Consider the following 18,301-nt stretch of genomic DNA (forward strand, 5'->3'; position numbering starts at 1 on the left):
CACGTCACTCTGTCTTCCCCTTACCTCTGCCACTCTTTCTTCCTCCATCTGCACCACTCTGTCCCCACCAACCGTGCCACTCTATCTTTCCCCTCCCACCCGCACCAATCTGTCTTCCCACCAATCGTCACCAATTGTGCTAGTCTGTATTCCTCATCTACACCAATCTGTCTTTACCCATCTGTGCTGCTCTGTCTTCCCACATGCATGCCACTCTGTACCCCCCATTGATGTTGCTGTTCCCCCAAACCATACCACTCTGTCTCCCCCCCATGTGCATCACTGTTTTCCACCAGTTCTGCCCGTCCATGCCAAATTTCAGCTCGGTACCTCCAATAGCTTTTGAGGTGTAGCCCCTTAAACACCATGCCCCCCCTCCCTCCCCCTCCAGAATTCTTTATGGAGAAATCAGTTTTTTTCAATTCAGCCTTAATATAAGGACAGGACTGTGCCCTTATAATATATTTTGCACATAAACCATTGAGCCACATCTATACTCCCCCCACATTTATTGTCCAGTGTCGCACACATTCATTGCTTCATAGCCGCCAATAAACACTTAATGTACTGATAAACAACATAGACATTCACATGGATGATGGCCCAAACCTGCCTGGAGGTGGCTGCTGAAAGCACAAGTTTTCCCTCAGCAACTTTAAGGGGGCGATGTGCAGTCATGGAGTTTTCCCATTGGATTTAGTTGTCCTCTTGAAAATGGGGTGCCTACTAGTTAAACTCTAAGGGGTCAAACCAATTAGGTGCGAATTGCGAGTTGTTATTTGCAAAATGAATTCACTATGCGAGTTCCAAGAGAAGTCTAATTAGCAACTTGCACTGAATCAGTCAGACTGAATTCGCATCTTTCCATTCGCACCTCCCTGAGGGTGAGAGATGGAAAGGAAAATCTGTATTTTAAGGTTAAAATGTCAGGACACTGTGCTGAACCCCTTGGACACCCCCCTAATGACTAATTAGGCAATTGGATGTTTCCAACTAGCTTAATTAGTCCAATTTTTACATGTAATATTTTGGGGGTAAAAATAAAATTGTCCCCCAAATTTAATTACAATAATTTTTACATTGAAAAATAATTGTTTTGGTTTTTTTCCACCCTTTTTCCTACTTTTGTTTTTTCATCTTTCGTTTGAGATTAAACGAAAAAAAGTTTGTTTTTAATAATTTTCTTGCCTTTAAAAAAAACAAACAAACACAAATCAGCCATTTGACACCATTTAAAAACCTACAGTACCTTTCTAATGCCCACAAACAGCCTTCTATACGGTCCTGCTAAAGAAATTATCCATTTTGGGGGGTCCAGGATGGTCTCCCCACAGTTTCATGCACTTCTCTCAAATCTCATTTGAAAGTCAATTCGCACCCCTCCGCTGCAAGTAGTGCGAATAGGGATTTTTAATTGGATTGGAGAATTTTCGGGAGCGCGATTCGATGCAAAGTCTGCGAGTTTCAAGACAAACTCGCTACTTGTAATTCGCACCTAATTGGATTGACCCCTAAATCTCAGTGTAAAACTTATGAAGTTGGTACTGCCGTAACTAGCCGATATGTGCGCAGCCAGGCATCGTGTACAACTGAATTTCCCTCAAATATACTAGTTTTCATATTTATAGTACAACTTTAAAATGTACTGTTCAGTCTTAAATGGGATATCCACTTAGCGATATACAAACGACAGCACGATTGCGACATTGCAATCGTGCTGTTGTTTGTATAGCTAGTGATGTGCCTAGAGTGAACGTTCACTCGTTCAGTCCCAGCACATCCCTCATCCCCGCACATGCAGAACCTGACGAGATCATCAGGTTGACCTGCATGTACGGGCGATGTCAGATGTCGGAAGCGACCCACAGGCACGCGCATCGCGGGTCGCATCCGTCCAAAACATGCACGATGCATGTGCGATTTGCAAGCAATTGCACGATAACAACATCGTTATCATGCAATCGCTTGTTTATATCGCTTAGTGGATACCCCCCATTACCAAGACTTTTTATGTCAACATTGTAAATAAGTTATGTTTCTTATTGCTGCAATCTAAAACATACTAAAATCATATCTCATAAATAGTGCTATAATAGATGTTATTCTTGCTGCGACATCTCTGACTTGCACTTGTAAGTAAATACACCAATCTAAACAGGGAATATCTGTTACCAGAAAGAATCAACGAGGCTGAAGTTGGCTTCTTATTCATTTCTTATTCACTTCTTATTCATTTCTTAATTAATTTTCCAGCTTCTTATTCAGAAAATGTTACATTAAAATATTTAAATAAAGTTAGATCACTAAACTAGCACTATGTAAACAAAGAATTGTGTCCTTTACACAGTTTACAATTATTTTCCTGGCACAATAAGGATTTGGGTATGAATAGGGCACAGGCACCACATTTTCTCATTTTGAATAAGAAGCTGTAGTTGTGCAGGGGTTAACTAGCTTTGGTCATCAAATGTTACACTTGAAACCCACAGAGGGTGGTCACATACATATGACCCACTTGTCATTTGCCTTGACCAACAAGGATTGGCATGAATAGGGCAGTAAAGCGGGCACAGGCACCAGATTATCTCAATTTGAATAAGAAGCTGTAGTTATGCAGGGGTTAACTAGCTTCGGTCATCAAATGTTACTCTTGAAACCCACAGAGGGTGGTCTGGTACATATGTCCCACTTGTCATTTGCCTTGACCAACAAGGATTTTGGCATGAATAGGGCAGTAAAGCGGGCACAGGCACCAGATTATCTCATTTTTAATAAGAAGCTGTAGTTGTGCAGGGGTTAACTAGCTTCGGTCATCAAATGTTTCAGTCAGCGCTACACAGCACAAACACACAGCCGCCGGAGCCGGCAGCTGCGTGTTTGCTGTAATCAGCAACCGCTGAGAGTCTGTCACACTCTCAGCGGCTGCTGCTGTTCCCACTGCGGGAGCCATCTTCCGGCTCCCGCAGTGGGTAATGGGAGAGACGTCATGAGTAATGACGTCTCTCCCATGCAAAGCGGCCGGAGGAGCTGTTAGCGGCGGGACCAGGAGCGGGGGTTTCAGGTAAGTGATTTTTTTTTTTTTTATTCTTATTACTTTTCTCTCTACTGGGGGGGGGGGAACTACAGGGGGCACTACCAGGGGGCGATTACTACAGGGGGCACTACCAGGGGGCAATTACTACAGGGGGCACTAAAAGGGGTTATTACCACTGGGGGAACTACAAGGGGGGGATTACTACAGGGGGCACTAAAAGGGGGGATTACCACTGAGGGTTCTACCAGGGGGGGGGGGGATTACTACAGGGGGCACTAAAAGGGGTTATTACCACTGGGGGAACTACCAGAGGGGGATTACTACAGGGGGAACTACCAGGGGGGATTACTACAGGGGGCACTACCAGGGGGGGATGACTACAGGGGGCACTAAAAGGGGGGATTACCACTGGGGGCACTACCAGGGGGGGATTACTACTGGAAGCACTGAAAGGGGGGATTACCACTGGGGGCACTACCAGGAGGTATTACTACTGGGGGCACAACCAGGGGGAATTACTACTGGGGGCACTACCAGCTGCTGCCATTTCCCACCCTAGGCTTTACCTCGAGTCAATAAGTTTTTCCAGTTTCTTGTGGTAAAAGTAGGTACCTCGGTTTATATTCAGGTCGACTTATACTCGAGTATATACGGTACATGTAGTTTTTCAAGGGTTTTAATAGCCTTGGTCAACAAATTTGACAATTGGGGTCTTTCCCTAAATTAGTAAAAACCCCACATGGTCTGGTATTGGAATACAGAAAAACAAAAATCTGTGTGGGGTTCACCTTTTCTTCCGATAACCAGCACTTGGCTGGTTATAGTGAGGAAGGGGGTAACACTATAGCAGAGAGACACACTTAGCGTGGTGTCCTCCTGCCATCACATTATCCAGCACTAGGCTGGTTATAGGGAGGAGGGGGTAACACTATAGCAGGCAGGCACACTTAACATGGTGTCCTCCTGCCATTACATTATCCAGCACTAGGCTGGTTATAGGGAGGAAGGGGTAACACTATAGCAGGGAGATACACTTAGCGTGGTGTCCTCCTGCCATCACATTATCCAGCACTAGGCTGGTTATAGGGAGAAAGGGGGTAACATATAGCAGGGAGACACACTTAGCGTGGTGTCCTCCTGCCATCATATTAACCAGCCCCAGACTATTCAGCACGTTTCTGGAATCTCTCGGAAAGCTGGTACACCGGCAGTGGCGTAATAAGGGGGTGCGTGTGGGGCACCTTGTCCTGGGCACCATCTGACAGGCACGGCAGAGGGGGGAGCTGATGTCCAGGGCGATGTCCAGTGCTCAGTGGCGTAACTAGGGCAGGGCAGCCGCGTCCGGTGACGCCCCCGCACCGCCGGCCACGGTACAGGCCCATCCTAGTTAAACAGTGTAGTGCCGACCGCAGTGAGGATCTCATTCAGAGTCGGTTGCTGCTGGCGGCCGCTGGCTCTGCATGTGGGCAGGTGTTTTTTTTTTTTTATCTCTGGCCGCTCGCAAAGCTGTGGGTGACCATCCACAGCTTGTGCGAGCAGGCTGGAGACAGTCATAATTATCGCGACCATCGGGCTTGCGACGAGACCGTGGGGTAGGGTCTAGCTGCCGCAAGCCAGAGTGTACTTCCTGCTCTAATAGAGCAGGAAGTCCACTACTGAGTGATGTCAGTAACCCCTCCTAAAAACGCCAGACGTTCCTAAGGGAACGCATGCGTTTGTCCGCCCACAAAGCGGGGCAAGCTGTCAATCAACATCGACAGCTGTCCTGTCTTGATGTGAGCCCCGTAGCGACTGACCTTCAGTCGCTCAGCTGGTCTCACACATGCACCTGCTGGACGCGGCGCATACGCAAACATCGAGCCGCTTGTGAGCGCTGTGCGCTCGCGAGTAGCTCTGAATGAGCTCCTGAGTGCGGTCAGCATTTACTCAGGACCGGCGCTAGGCTTACCTGCGCCCAGCACCGTCCTGTGCTGCACAGCCGCGCCCCTCCTCTCCTCCGGAGTGCTTACCTAATAACGCCAGGCGAAGGGTGGGAGGCGGGCTCAGGCTAGCCCATAGAGCTGCCAGTGCATTTACAGCAGCCAATGAGAGTCAGACAGACTCTCATTATCTGCTGCTGCGCCCACTGCAAGAGCTGGGCTGGAGCTCACTCATGAGCTCCGCCTTCCAGCTCCTGTAGTGGGTTATGGGAGAGATGTCATGACGTCTCTCCCATAATGCAGAGTGCGCCAGCCCAGGAGGACTGCGGTGGTGCGGACGGCGGCGTGAGCAGGAGCGGAGATTCAAGTTAGTTTTTTTTTTTCCACTTGTGTGTTTGTCTAATGGGGGTACTGCATCAGGGGGGGGGGAGGTGACCTCTACTAGGGACTACTACTAACGTATGGAGGTAACTACTATTGGAGGCAATGCATCGGGGGGGGCTCTACTGGGGACTACTACTGGATAGGGGGATCACTACTGGGGGCCTGCATAAGTGGGACCACTACTGCGATCTGCATAAGGGGGACCACTACTGAGGGCACCGTATAAGGGGAACTAATGGCGGGCTGCATAAGAAGGACTACGACAGGGGAAACTGTGTAAGGGGCACTGCATATGAGGGATCACTACTGGGAGCACCGTATAAGGGGAACTAATGGGTGACTGCATAAGGGGGACCACTACTAGGGGTACTGTATAAGGGGCACTACTAAGGGCCTGCATAAGAGGGATCACTATTGGTTACATTGTATACTAGGGGTACTGTATAAGGGGTACTACTGGGGGCCTGCATAAGAGGGACCACTACTGGGGGTACTGCATAGGGGGGACTGTATAAGGGGCACTGCATTAAGGGGCATATGGAGTGGAAAGGAATGTTCAGAGTGACAAGATAGGGATGTGTGTCATGTTGACACTCCCAATTTTTAAGTGTCCATGCCCATTTTTTGTCGCACGCACATAGGAGGGGGGGGTCCATTTTTAAACTTGTCCTGGGCTCCATATACCACAGTTAAGCCGCTGCCAGTGCTGTGACCAAATGCTTGATCCCAGCGCCTTAGTCCTGCAGTCCGGTGAGATGTATCCCCAGCAGGTCACATAAGTGTCCGATGCTGGGACAGTATGTCTGTTTTCAGTGCCGGTCAAGGCCCAGACATGTGGCGCCAGCTAATAGCTGAGTGCAGCTCATTGACCGCCGGCCATTGAAGAGGGGTGACAATTTGAATTTGAGCCAATCACAGTGGTGACAATTTTGACAATCTGAGCCAATCACGGCGTGCACCGGCAGCCAATAGAAATCGGCCACAGTGAGCCATTCGTTGTAAGCCGCATCATGGCTGGCTACGCCCGTGGCGTCTAGCGTCAGATGTCTCTGGGAGGAAGAGTCAATTTGGCGGAAATGGGTGAAGAGCTCCAGCGGCCATGGAAGAGTCCAGAAGACACCGGGCTCAAAAGAGAAGAGCTCCAGCGGCTGCAGAAGACGCTAGGAGACACTGGGCTCAATAGAGAAGAGCTCTGGCAGTGCCGCTACTGGCCAGAATGGGCCAGCTACAGAAGAATGTGGCTGAGGATCGGTGAGAACTGCAGTGGTTGGGAAGTAAAAGAGCGAATGAAGATCCTCACTGCATCCTCTCCCACCGGACAGGTAGACCCTCTTTGAGGCCTTACCATCATTAACCCCTCCCTAGACCATCAGATTGTTAGGCAGTAGGCACGTAGGGGTCATGAGGCCTTAAGCCTGTGGCACAAATAGGCAGGCATTAGGCCCGTGCTCCTTAGGCCATAATTGACCCTGGGCAATAGGCCCAGGTCACATAAATAAGCGAGGTGCCAACTTCTCATCTTGCCCTGGGCGCCAAACACCATAGTTCTGCCCCTGGACCTTGGTCACTGCTACCTGGGTGAAGACTGCTGTGGCAGTGGGAGTTTGCTAGCTCAAGGTGAAGACTACAGGAAGCACTGAGATCGTGGGATTCGACCCACCTCGGGTGAAGAACACATAGTGATTGTGGATGAACTAGGCTTAGTTCAGCCAAAGACTACTGGACTGGTAAATCTAATTGCATTGTATTTTCATTCAATTGCATGCTATTTTAATTGTCAGGCATTAGGCCCATGGCCACTGTGGGCGTTAAGCCCTAATCAGCAGGGACGGCCTTTGTTAGGCGGACAATAAGCCTGAGCCAGAGAGGGCACTAGTCCCACAAGGTATAAGGGGCATTAGGCCCTATAGGATTAATTTGGGATCCACATCATTAACCCATTGTTGGGTGGGCAATAGGCCCTACATAGTGTCATTGATCCCCTAGAAGGCAGGCACTAGGCCTGAGGCAGCAGAAGATGATTAATCCCTGTAGTATTGTTGTTCTGATTTGATAAGAATGTATTGAGGTTTGTAACCTTGTTACCTCGTCATCTCAGCTACTACAATCAGGCCCGCATTAAAAGGTAGGCTGTAGTAAGGTACCTGTTTGTGATTATTGTAATGTTTTGCAACTGCATTATTCCCTTGTCCTGTAACAATTATTGCATTATTGGTGTAGATGCATTGTTGGGTAGCATAGGGGTAGCATGGTGATATGGAGTGCACTACATCCACCCTGTATTGCTGTTGGCAGGGTGCTGATGTATGTATGAGTAGTCAAGTTGGTGTGTGTGGTCAGAGGCGTCACCTACCTGGTGCGGATGCTCTGAGTACTCCTATGCGCCATAGGCGTGCGCTCCCGGAAGGGGAGTGGCTTCGCAGGAAGGGGCGTGACCTCGCCTGTGAAGCGACACCCCTTATGTGAGCCGATCTTGGGTGCGTTACCGCCTCCCGTTCTCGTCACACAGTGGGCTTCCCCAGTGCTCCTGCAGCTGTTGGGGCAGCCCACAGTCTCTCCCTGCCTCTCTCCGCGTCCTGGCATCACGGTAACACCATCCGACGGGGTGACACCAAAATAGCAGAGCAGCTCTGCTATTTTGGTGTCAAACCCTTCGGATGGTGTCACCGAGTGCGGCCCGCCCCCAGTGGCGGTTCTAGGGGCGGGCTAACAGGGCAGTCGCCCAGAGCGCCGGCCCCTAGAGGGCGCCACTGACTCCCCAGGAGGGCAAAAATAAAAATCCCATAAGAAAAAAAAAACCCCAGTGCCAGTCCCCCCCCCCCCGCGTTGATATATGTTATCAGCGGGAACCCGGCTCCCTCTCTGCAGCGGCAGTCGATGCTCACTCCAGAGCTCCGGCTCCCGCATAGAGCACTATGGGAGGGACGTCCTGACGTCATGAAGTCTCTCCCATAGATCCGTGGAACTGGAGCTCACTCCTAAGTTCCGGCTCCAGCAGAGAGCACTATGGGAGGGACGTCATGACGTCAAGACATCTCTCCCATAGATCCGTGGTGGAGCCGCGGTCAGACCAGACGGCAGCGGATGTAGGAGCAGGGCCTAAGGTAAGTATTATGTTTGTATTTTTTATTTTCAGAATAGAGACATGGGGCATTACTACTGGGGGCATGTCTATAAGGGGGCATTACTACTGGGGGCATGTCTATAAGGGGGCATTACTACTGGGGGCACTACTATAGGGGGCACTAATGGGGGCATTACAACTGTGGGCACTACTATAGGGGGCATTCCTACTGTGGGCACTACTATAGGGGGCATTACTACTGGGGGCACTACTAATGTGGGCACTACTATAGGGGGCACCACTATTGGGGGCATTACCAATGGGGGCACTACTATAGGGTACTTTACCAAAGGGGGCATTAACACTGTGGGTACTACTGAGGGCACTGCATGGGGGGCACCAATACTGGGGTCATTGTGTAAGAGACACCACAGCTGTGAGCATTCTATAAGGGGCACCACTACTGTGGGCATTGTATTAGGGGCACTACTACTCAGTACTGTGGACCTTGTGTATAAGGGGCACTAATTTGAGCATTGTGTAAAAGGGGCACCACTGTGTGTCATAACATGAATAAGGGACTAATGTGTGGCGTAATTTGAATTGGGGATACTGTATTATAGAGGGCATTACTGTGTGTGGCACAGTGTATTATACAGGGCATTACTGCGTGTGACATAATGTCTTATACAGGGCATTACTGCATGTGGCATAATATGTTATACATGGCATTATAGAGGGCATTACTGTGTGTGGCACAGTGTATTATACAGGGCATTACTGCGTGTGACATAATGTCTTATACAGGGCATTACTGCATGTGGCATAATATGTTATACATGGCATTACTGCATGTGGCATAATGTGTTTATAAAGGGCATTATTGTGTGTCATAATTTGTTTATAAAGGGCATTACTGTGTAAGGCGCATTACTGCACATGGCAATTAATCGCCACGAGGGGAGAGCTTGAGGGGAAGCCCAGCACCTTCATAAGTGCTGGGCACGCCCCACAGTGTGATAAATTGGGGGTGATCCGCAAGGACACACCCCCTTTCCGGAAGCACGTGCGCTTTCAGCGCAAGCAGAGGAACGTCTTCTAAAAAAAGTTGTCAACTGTGAACTTTCGCCCTAAGCTCCACAATGTCTAGAAACGGCCCTGGCCACACCTCCCTTGTGATGCCAGTGTGTGTGGTAAACACTTAAGCAAGAAGTCAGTATAGTGAAGCCGTGTAGGTGGCGGTTGTTTTGTGTTTATGCGCAGGTACCAAGATACGGATCATTTGTCCATTGCCCAAATTATTTATGCCAAAATCCTTGTTGGTCAAGGGAAATAGCAAGTGGGTCATATGTACCTGTCCCCCTTCTGTGGGTTCCAAGAGTCAAATTTGTTGACCAAGGATAGTTACCCCTGCACAACTACAGCTACTTAGTCAAAATAACAAAATGTGGTGCCTGTGCCCGCTTTACTACCCTATTCATGCCCAAAACCTTCTTGGTCAAGGCAAATGACAAGTGGGTTATATGTACCAGACCACCCTCTGTGGGTTTCAAGTGTAACATTTGATGACCAAAGCTAGTTAACCCCTGCACAGCTACAGCTTCTTATTCAAAATGACAAAATATGGTGCCTGTGCCCGCTTTACTGCCCTATTCATGCCAAAATCCTTGTTGGTCAAGGCAAATGACAAGTGGGTCATATGTACCAGACCACACTCTGTGGGTTTCAAGTGTAACATTTGATGACCGCAGCTAGTTAACCCCTGCATAACTACAGCTTCTTATTCAAAATGAGATAATCTGGTGCCTGTGCCCGCTTTACTGCCCTATTCATGCCAAAATCCTTGTTGGTCAAGGCAAATGACAATTGGGTCATATGTACCTGACCACCCGCTGTGGGTTTCAAGTGTAACACTTTATGACCAAAGCTAGTTAACCCCTGCATAACTACAGCTTCTTATTCAAAATGAGATAATCTGGTGCCTGTGCCCGCTTTACTGCCCTATTCATGCCAAAATCCTTGTTGGTCAAGGCAAATGACAATTGGGTCATATGTACCTGACCACCCTCTGTGGGTTTCAAGTGTAACACTTGATGACCGAAGCTAGTTAACCCCTGCATAACTACAACTTCTTATTCAAAATGAGATAATCTGGTGCCTGTGCCCGCTTTACTGCCCTATTCATGCCAAAATCCTTGTTGGTCAAGACAAATGACAAGTGGGTCATATGTACCTGACCACCCTCTGTGGGTTTCAAGTGTAATATTTGATGACCGAAGCAAGTTAACCCCTGCACAACTACAGCTTTTTATTCAAAATGACAAAATATGGTGCCTGTGCCCGCTTTACTGCCCTATTCATGCCAAAATCCTTGTTGGTCAAGGCAAATGACAAGTGGGTCATATGTACCAGACCACACTCTGTGGGTTTCAAGTGTAACATTTGATGACCGCAGCTAGTTAACCCCTGCATAACTACAGCTTCTTATTCAAAATGAGATAATCTGGTGCCTGTGCCCGCTTTACTGCCCTATTCATGCCAAAATCCTTGTTGGTCAAGGCAAATGACAATTGGGTCATATGTACCAGACCACACTCTGTGGGTTTCAAGTGTAACATTTGATGACCGGAGCTAGTTAACCCCTGCATAACTACAGCTTCTTATTCAAAATGAGATAATCTGGTGCCTGTGCCCGCTTTACTGCCCTATTCATGCCAAAATCCTTGTTGGTCAAGGCAAATGACAATTGGGTCATATGTACCTGACCACCCTCTGTGGGTTTCAAGTGTAACACTTGATGACCGAAGCTAGTTAACCCCTGCATAACTACAACTTCTTATTCAAAATGAGATAATCTGGTGCCTGTGCCCGCTTTACTGCCCTATTCATGCCAAAATCCTTGTTGGTCAAGACAAATGACAAGTGGGTCATATGTACCTGACCACCCTTTGTGGGTTTCAAGTGTAATATTTGATGACCGAAGCAAGTTAACCCCTGCACAACTATAGCTTTTTATTCAAAATGACAAAATATGGTGCCTGTGCCCGCTTTCATGCCCTTTGCATGCCCAAATCATTATTGTGCCAGGAAAATAATAATTGTAAACTGTGTAAGGGACACAATTCTTTGTTTACATAGTGTTAGTTTAGTGATCTAACTTTATTTAAATATTTTAATGTAACATTTTCTGAATAAGAAGCTGGAAAATGAATAAGAAGTGAATAAGAAATGAATAAGAAGTGAATAAGAAATGAATAAGAAGTGAATAAGAAATGAATAAGAAGTGAATAAGAAATGAATAAGAAGTGAATAAGAAATGAATAAGAAATGAATAAGAAATGAATAAGAAGTGAATAAGAAATGAATAAGAAGTGAATAAGAAATGAATAAGAAGTGAATAAGAAGTGAATAAGAAGCTGGCCGAATAAGAAGCCAACTTCAGCCTCGTAAATAATCTTATCTATTTGCCACAGAGAGAGAAAGAAAATGTTTACAATACTGTAACATGTTTCTATCTTGCTGCCTTTAAACTACCCTCAGTTTAACCAGCACAGAGAACCATACAAGACGTTCAAATGAGATATATATATATATATATAGTTTCCTGCATATAAGCAATTTGATTCTCCATGCTACTTGAGAATCAGTTAGCAGTTGCTGAAAGGCTTATACTTGTTTTAGCATAAACAAGCCTATTGAATCACATCATCATATCTACTGTATGCTATGTCACGTGTTTTATCTAAGAACATTTTCATAAACTATTCATATAGCAAAGGGAACAGTGATTACACTAGTTAGTGCAATTATCATTCTGTAGCACTAAGGATATACAGTAGGGCTGCAACAAACAATATAATCATTCTTTATCTGTGCATCTAAATATCATTCTGCTACTCCACATCTCCTTTTACCACTAGACCTTCCAACTGAATTTTCTTGTGTTTTCCATAATGCCTGCCACTATAACCTTTCCATATCCTAACACTCCAGTTTAGGCACATGTGTAACAAGTCTGTGTTTTTAAACATATGTGTTTTCATGTCTTGCTTGTGGTTGTTGTCTATGAAGGTAGATGTTGATCAATGTAGCATGGCTTATTGTTGCATGCTGACTGGTGTTTACTGTTACTCAAACACAGTACAATTTGCTCTTCTTTGAGCAATAAACCAATTGGCTCAGATGTTGGCCTGTGTCTAAATCAGACTTACTATATCTTAACTCTCTCTATATATAAATATGTGTATGCATAGTGTTCATTCTAGCACCCTGTACATGTCGCAATCTGTGCAGTTCCTCTTTCCTGCCTGGGGTATCGATCTCTGCCCTGGTGCTTCTAGCACACTCTTGTTGTAGTTCAGCAGTCTGTTGCATCAGCTGAATGTGCGAGAAGCACCAGAGGAGAGAGTGACACCCCAGACAGGAAAGAGGAACCGCACAGTCTGTGACAGGTGCAGGGTGCTGGAATGTGTCCTGAAATCTCTACTACTGTAAAACTACTTTGAGGAAACTGCACTTTGGCCTCTCTCCAATTCAAATAGCTGCTTAATCCATGTCCTGGACACTACTTACTGGGCACCCTGCTTGAACATTGCAAGAAGATAACACTTGCTTGATACACCTCTGAGTGATTTAAGTCTTTACCATAAGGCTCCTGCTTTCCAACCTGGACTAACATTAATACTCTAACCAAACCCCTAATCCAACTGTACCCCTAACCCTAATAACCACACCCTCAAAGGGCAGACTAGATGGGCCAAATGGTTCTCATCTGCGGTCAAATTATATGTTTAGAAACATAGAACTATGTAATATAAAACTGCAAAATAAAAAATTTGTGGCATTTTTTAACAAAATATACAGAAGGCCCCACTATTACTTATAAGTGTCTCTGAAAACTGTGTTCTTAAATCAACTAGTATATAGCACTTGACCAGTTATCAAAGCAGAGCAAAGTATCTTGTGTATAAAACAAACACATTCCTAGAGGCAAAGACACAGAGGCCCTGATTCAGAGCCGGACGCTCTGACAGAGCGCTCGCTCTGAATCAGGGCCAGGCTTTTTTTTTTTTTAGAACGGCCTCCTGGCCGCTCGCATAGCTGTGGGTGCCCACCCACAGCTGTAGGCAGCAGCCATGATGATGGTCAAGACCATCGCGACCATCAGGCTTGCGACGAGACCATTGTGGTAGGGTCTCATTCATCGCAAGCCCCAGAGAGCTTTTGGCTCTAACAGAGCCGGAAGCTCTCCACTGACATTACTTGTGATGTCAGGGGGCCGCCCCCAAACGGCAGGCGTTCTCATGGGAACGCCTCCGTTTGGGCAGCCACCCCCCCCGGCCCGCCCACCAAAGGGGGCGAGCTGTCACGCAACATCGACAGCTCGCCCCCTTTGGTGCGAGACCCGGAGCGACGAAGTGCCCATCGCTAGCCGGGTCTCGCGCATGTGCACGACGGAGCCAACACCGTCGTGCGCATGCGCTGTGGGCCACCATCGACCCGGTTGCGAGCGCTCAGCGCTTGCGACCGGGTCTGAATCAGGCCCAGAGTCCTTTTGAGGTGGCCAGTATATAAAGCGGAGCACTTCTGGTGGCCAGTATATTAAACATTTTACTTTCTTACTATATCAATATCAGAATAAAGGGAAATATCCATGTCCATTTATTATTTTATATTTGGGGGGGGATGTGCTGGGTTCTCGGTCTCGTCTCATAACTCTCGCCTCTCATTTTTTTACAAGATTGTAGTGAAAGTTTTATTGGGAGCATTGTTTCAAGGTGGTTGATTTGATTATTTATATTCAATTTATTGTTATGAATATGTGTTATTATTGTGATGATTTAAGATTATTTTGTTTTTGATTCTGTTTCCAGTTATCAATTTGATATGTAACAAATATTGTTTATGTGTATATTGTATATGGTGTTTCAATAAAAAGAACATTTAAAAAAAAATAAAAAAAACAGACCACTTTCTTGCAGCTAGTGTAACAATCAGACACCTGCTTGGTGACTAGTAAACGACTATTCTCGAGACTAGAGTACCAATCTCAGGCCATTTAGGGGCAGATTCAATTAACCACGGTGTTTACCGCACTGGTAAAGCTCCGGATTTAACACCCCGAACTTTTCAAATATTATGCATTTTACCCGCACAGCTAATGCGTGTTAACCAATAGAATCCATGTTAAATGCCTGGAATCTATGGGTTACCCCCATGTGGTAAGCCCCAGAGGGTGCATTTAACGCAGACTTTTCCTCGCAATTTCTAATGCTGTGAGGAAAAATCCACTTTAAGTGCACCCTCTGGAGCTTAGCGACCCTTAATTGAATAGACCAGTGCTGATGAAGATGAGCCTATGGACAGTGGTGGGTGGGTTTGCGCCACTGGGATAGATCACCACTAGGGATCTGCTGTTGCTGGGAAATTTATTGACAGCAGGGGGCAGGAGGTACTTTTACAATGAGGGAATATGAACACAGAGTGGGGGAGGTAGCTGTGAGACAACCCATAGATGTATATTTTCAATTAAATATTTATCTTTTAAAAATATGTTCTATACTTCTTTAAATATTTAAAAAGAAAAATGTTGATTTCTGGGCGGCTTTTGAAAAATAAAAATAAAAATTAGCCAGTTAAGTGGTTAAAAACAGCTCAATTCCTATGATTGGTATACACATCTCTGCAGGTAACTTATCAATATGTCCCCTGTTATTGGGTATATCTGCAGATTAGATGCGATGCTCAAATATACTCTGTGTTTACATTTGTGACATCAAGTAGCCTTCAGCTGTTCAGAGCTTCCTGCCTCACAAACAAAATACATGGCCATATACTGTATAGACTTCCTCTAAAACATTTGATAATTCACCTGACTACAACAAAACATGACAACCTAACTTTACACAATGCACCATACTCCTTTAGACTCTCCTAGGTGTTGCCTATACCCGCTCACCCAGAATATATGCTGCACAAACGTAAAGTCCACTAAATATACACTGGCGATTGAAGAGGGTTGTCACTGACAGATTTCCAAAAAATGAAAATGAAGAGTTTCCCTTCATCATAATAGAATACCTTTATCTTGACAAATAATAATTTAAAAGGGCAGACTAGATGGGCCAAGTGGTTCTTATCTGCCATCAAATTCTATGTTTCTGTTACAGCAAACTTTCATATCAATTTACCAAACAGCAAGGGCCCCTCTATGTAAATAGCAATAAGTTTTGAAAGGTAAATGTATAGAAGCTTTATATTTAAGCACATCATGTCATCACTACAGTCTGCCCAATGCTACAGAGCCTGAGGGAGATCTATTTTAAAATTCTGAAGCCAAGTAAATCCGTACAATGCACCGATTACATGGTCCAAATATTCCAAATGAAAATAATGTTGATCTTTTTGTGAAATATGCTATCATATCATATTGAATCAAATAGACAATTTAAAGAAACATAAATGTGCGGCTTGTGATATTATGGTAGTGTTTTATTATATCAATTTATTTTATTTATATAAAAAAATATGCTAAAAAATCAAATGCATCATTTCAGTGTCCTATGTGAGTCAACAATTTCAATTTGTCCCTAAGATGATGAAGACAAATCTTAACTTGCTGTATGTAACATCGCACATACAGCAGGTGGATTTTGCCATGTTGTTTTCATAAGAGTCAGTGTGGATCCACAATTCATCACTTTATGCACTGCTTAGGCCACTGAAACGCAACACAAAGTAACTCAAGTTTATCTGGTATTGCTCCAGGAGAAAGCTAGCAGGTCCATTCTGTAGTAGATGTCAAAAATGACAAATCCATGTTTATAAATACACATCTAACAGAATGCAGACAACAGAAGGCCTGATTCAGCAAGGATAGCAGTTGCTAATACGCACGCAATCGGACGATTGTTTCACAAACCATCTGCTGTGATCGGAACTGCAAACGCAGTGGCGATGCAGACCCAACACAGAGTGATTGACAGGAAGTGCCGTTTGTGGGTGGTGATGGGGGGTAGTCGGGCAAACATAGGTGTGCCAGTGCATTTTAACAGGGGAGTGCATAAATTAACCACTGCGATACCATACGCAGCCTGGGGCTCATAGCGTGCGCTGAAGTTAGCAGTTCCTGGGTGAGGTCTGGCCCTGCCTTAACTGTGCGTATGGGTCCGATGTTACTGATTATTTTGCAATGTTGCCAAAGTATATGGATGTATGTAAGGCAAAGTGTGCGTCCTTATGTTAGGCTGCGATCACAATGCGAATGCAATCATTTGCAGATCACCGCTAATATATAGCAACTGCATTGCGTACGTATTAGCAGAATAGCGATCCTTGCTGAATCAGGCCCAGAGTTGGAGGTTGAGGAATACATGTCAAAGGAAAGTAAGACTAAAACATAATAAAATATCTGCATGTTTATTAAATGTCCTTTTGTTTAAGACATATGGTGCTGAATATTGTATATAGCATTAAGCCAGCAGAGTCATAGCATACATGTAAACAATATTACACAACACTGGATAATATATCTGGGAATGCATTAAGGGAAGGTCCTAGTCGCACAGAAAGTCAATTAAACACAAACTACACACAGTTCTACCAGTGTGGTATGAGCCACTTTATTCCTACAGTAAGCACCACTGTGAGTGAGCCCTACTGAGTGACTGTGGAGAACAGATGGTGAGAGCCACTGGCGCAGGATTTATAATGCATTATGCACAGAGCACTAGGCTGTGCAGACAAATATTTATTTCCAGTTGTGTTCATACCTATTTTCTGTCTGTCATTTAATTAACCATCATCAAACCCAACATTGGAATCCAAATACAAATGGGACACACATAAATGATAACGGAATCTCAACACAACAGAATAGTGTCAGTAGCACTAGAATCATAGTGCCCTCACTGACTGATCCCAGTGTACGTGGTGCAGCAGTGTACGTGGTGCAGACAATGCAGACTAACACTAGATGGGTAAATGGTAAGCATGACCATGAGAGGTAATGCAATGATGACTGTAATGAGATGCCGTATACGTACCTATTCTACGATGTGCACGTACACAGCTACAACAGCAGCCGAGTAATGGGGATGTCCTTGCAGACTAAGCACTGAGCAAGCTTCCCTCCAGGCTGTTCCTGATACACAACGTGTTGTGCTGTCAAGCGTTTAATATCCAGAAAAAGAGTCACTCAGATACAAGTGTGTGCTTGCAGAAACGATGAACCCTCCGTTCCAGAGTCCCTGCAATCAACGGTTGTAGCATCCTGATTATTATTATTATTATTATTCCCTCTGTGACTGTCACGTTATTGTGTGTGTGCTGCTGTGTAGTCTGAGAGGCTGGAATAGCAGCCACCACCAGGAATGCACAGGGAGATGTAAGGTGTCCCGTGATTGGTTACTAGCATCTCCTTCTCCATTGGTCAGGCTCTGGCACACTCTCATTGGCTGATGGTGAAGACACACAGCGGTGTCCTGATGATAAAGAAGCAGATGCAGCCAGGAATGTGCACTGTCCTGTCTTATGTCACTAATGTACAAGGGTTCAAATAATCCAGTGTGTTTATTAGGGAACGTCATTGTGAAGGATTTAATAGGAATATTAGCTCTCCTGCTTACAGCTGTTTGGCAGCATATTACTACTACTACTACAAACATCACTTCTTGAAATTAATAGTCAAACCTTAAATATTTTGATTTAGAGGGAATTGTTAAGGATAAAGTAGCTGCCAAACCAAGGTTGCAATTTTATTATAACCCAATACAAGACCCACAGTTAAAGGATCATGAAAAATAAAATGTTTCACACACATGCACATATATATTCATACTTCCCAACTATCCCGATTTTAGAGGGACAGTCCTGCTTTTCAGTGTCCCGCAGGAGGTTGGG

At 45.4% G+C, this 18,301-nt stretch overlaps 1 protein-coding gene across 2 annotated transcripts in view; it reads right to left on the reverse strand.

Annotated features, from left to right (window-relative positions):
* HECW2 (HECT, C2 and WW domain containing E3 ubiquitin protein ligase 2) overlaps positions 1–17,478 on the reverse strand; it is a 455,376-nt gene extending 437,898 nt beyond the window's left edge. For both annotated transcript variants that reach the window (XM_088451025.1, XM_088451024.1), the window contains exon 1: positions 17,446–17,478. The gene's annotated coding sequence lies outside the window, so the exon portion shown is untranslated. The remainder of the gene's footprint in view (positions 1–17,445) is intronic.
* Between the last annotated feature and the right edge of the window lie 823 nt (positions 17,479–18,301).

Source organism: Taudactylus pleione, unplaced genomic scaffold (assembly GCF_031769625.1).
Source record: "Taudactylus pleione unplaced genomic scaffold, aTauple2 ptg000536l, whole genome shotgun sequence".
Lineage (NCBI taxonomy): Eukaryota > Metazoa > Chordata > Amphibia > Anura > Myobatrachidae > Taudactylus > Taudactylus pleione.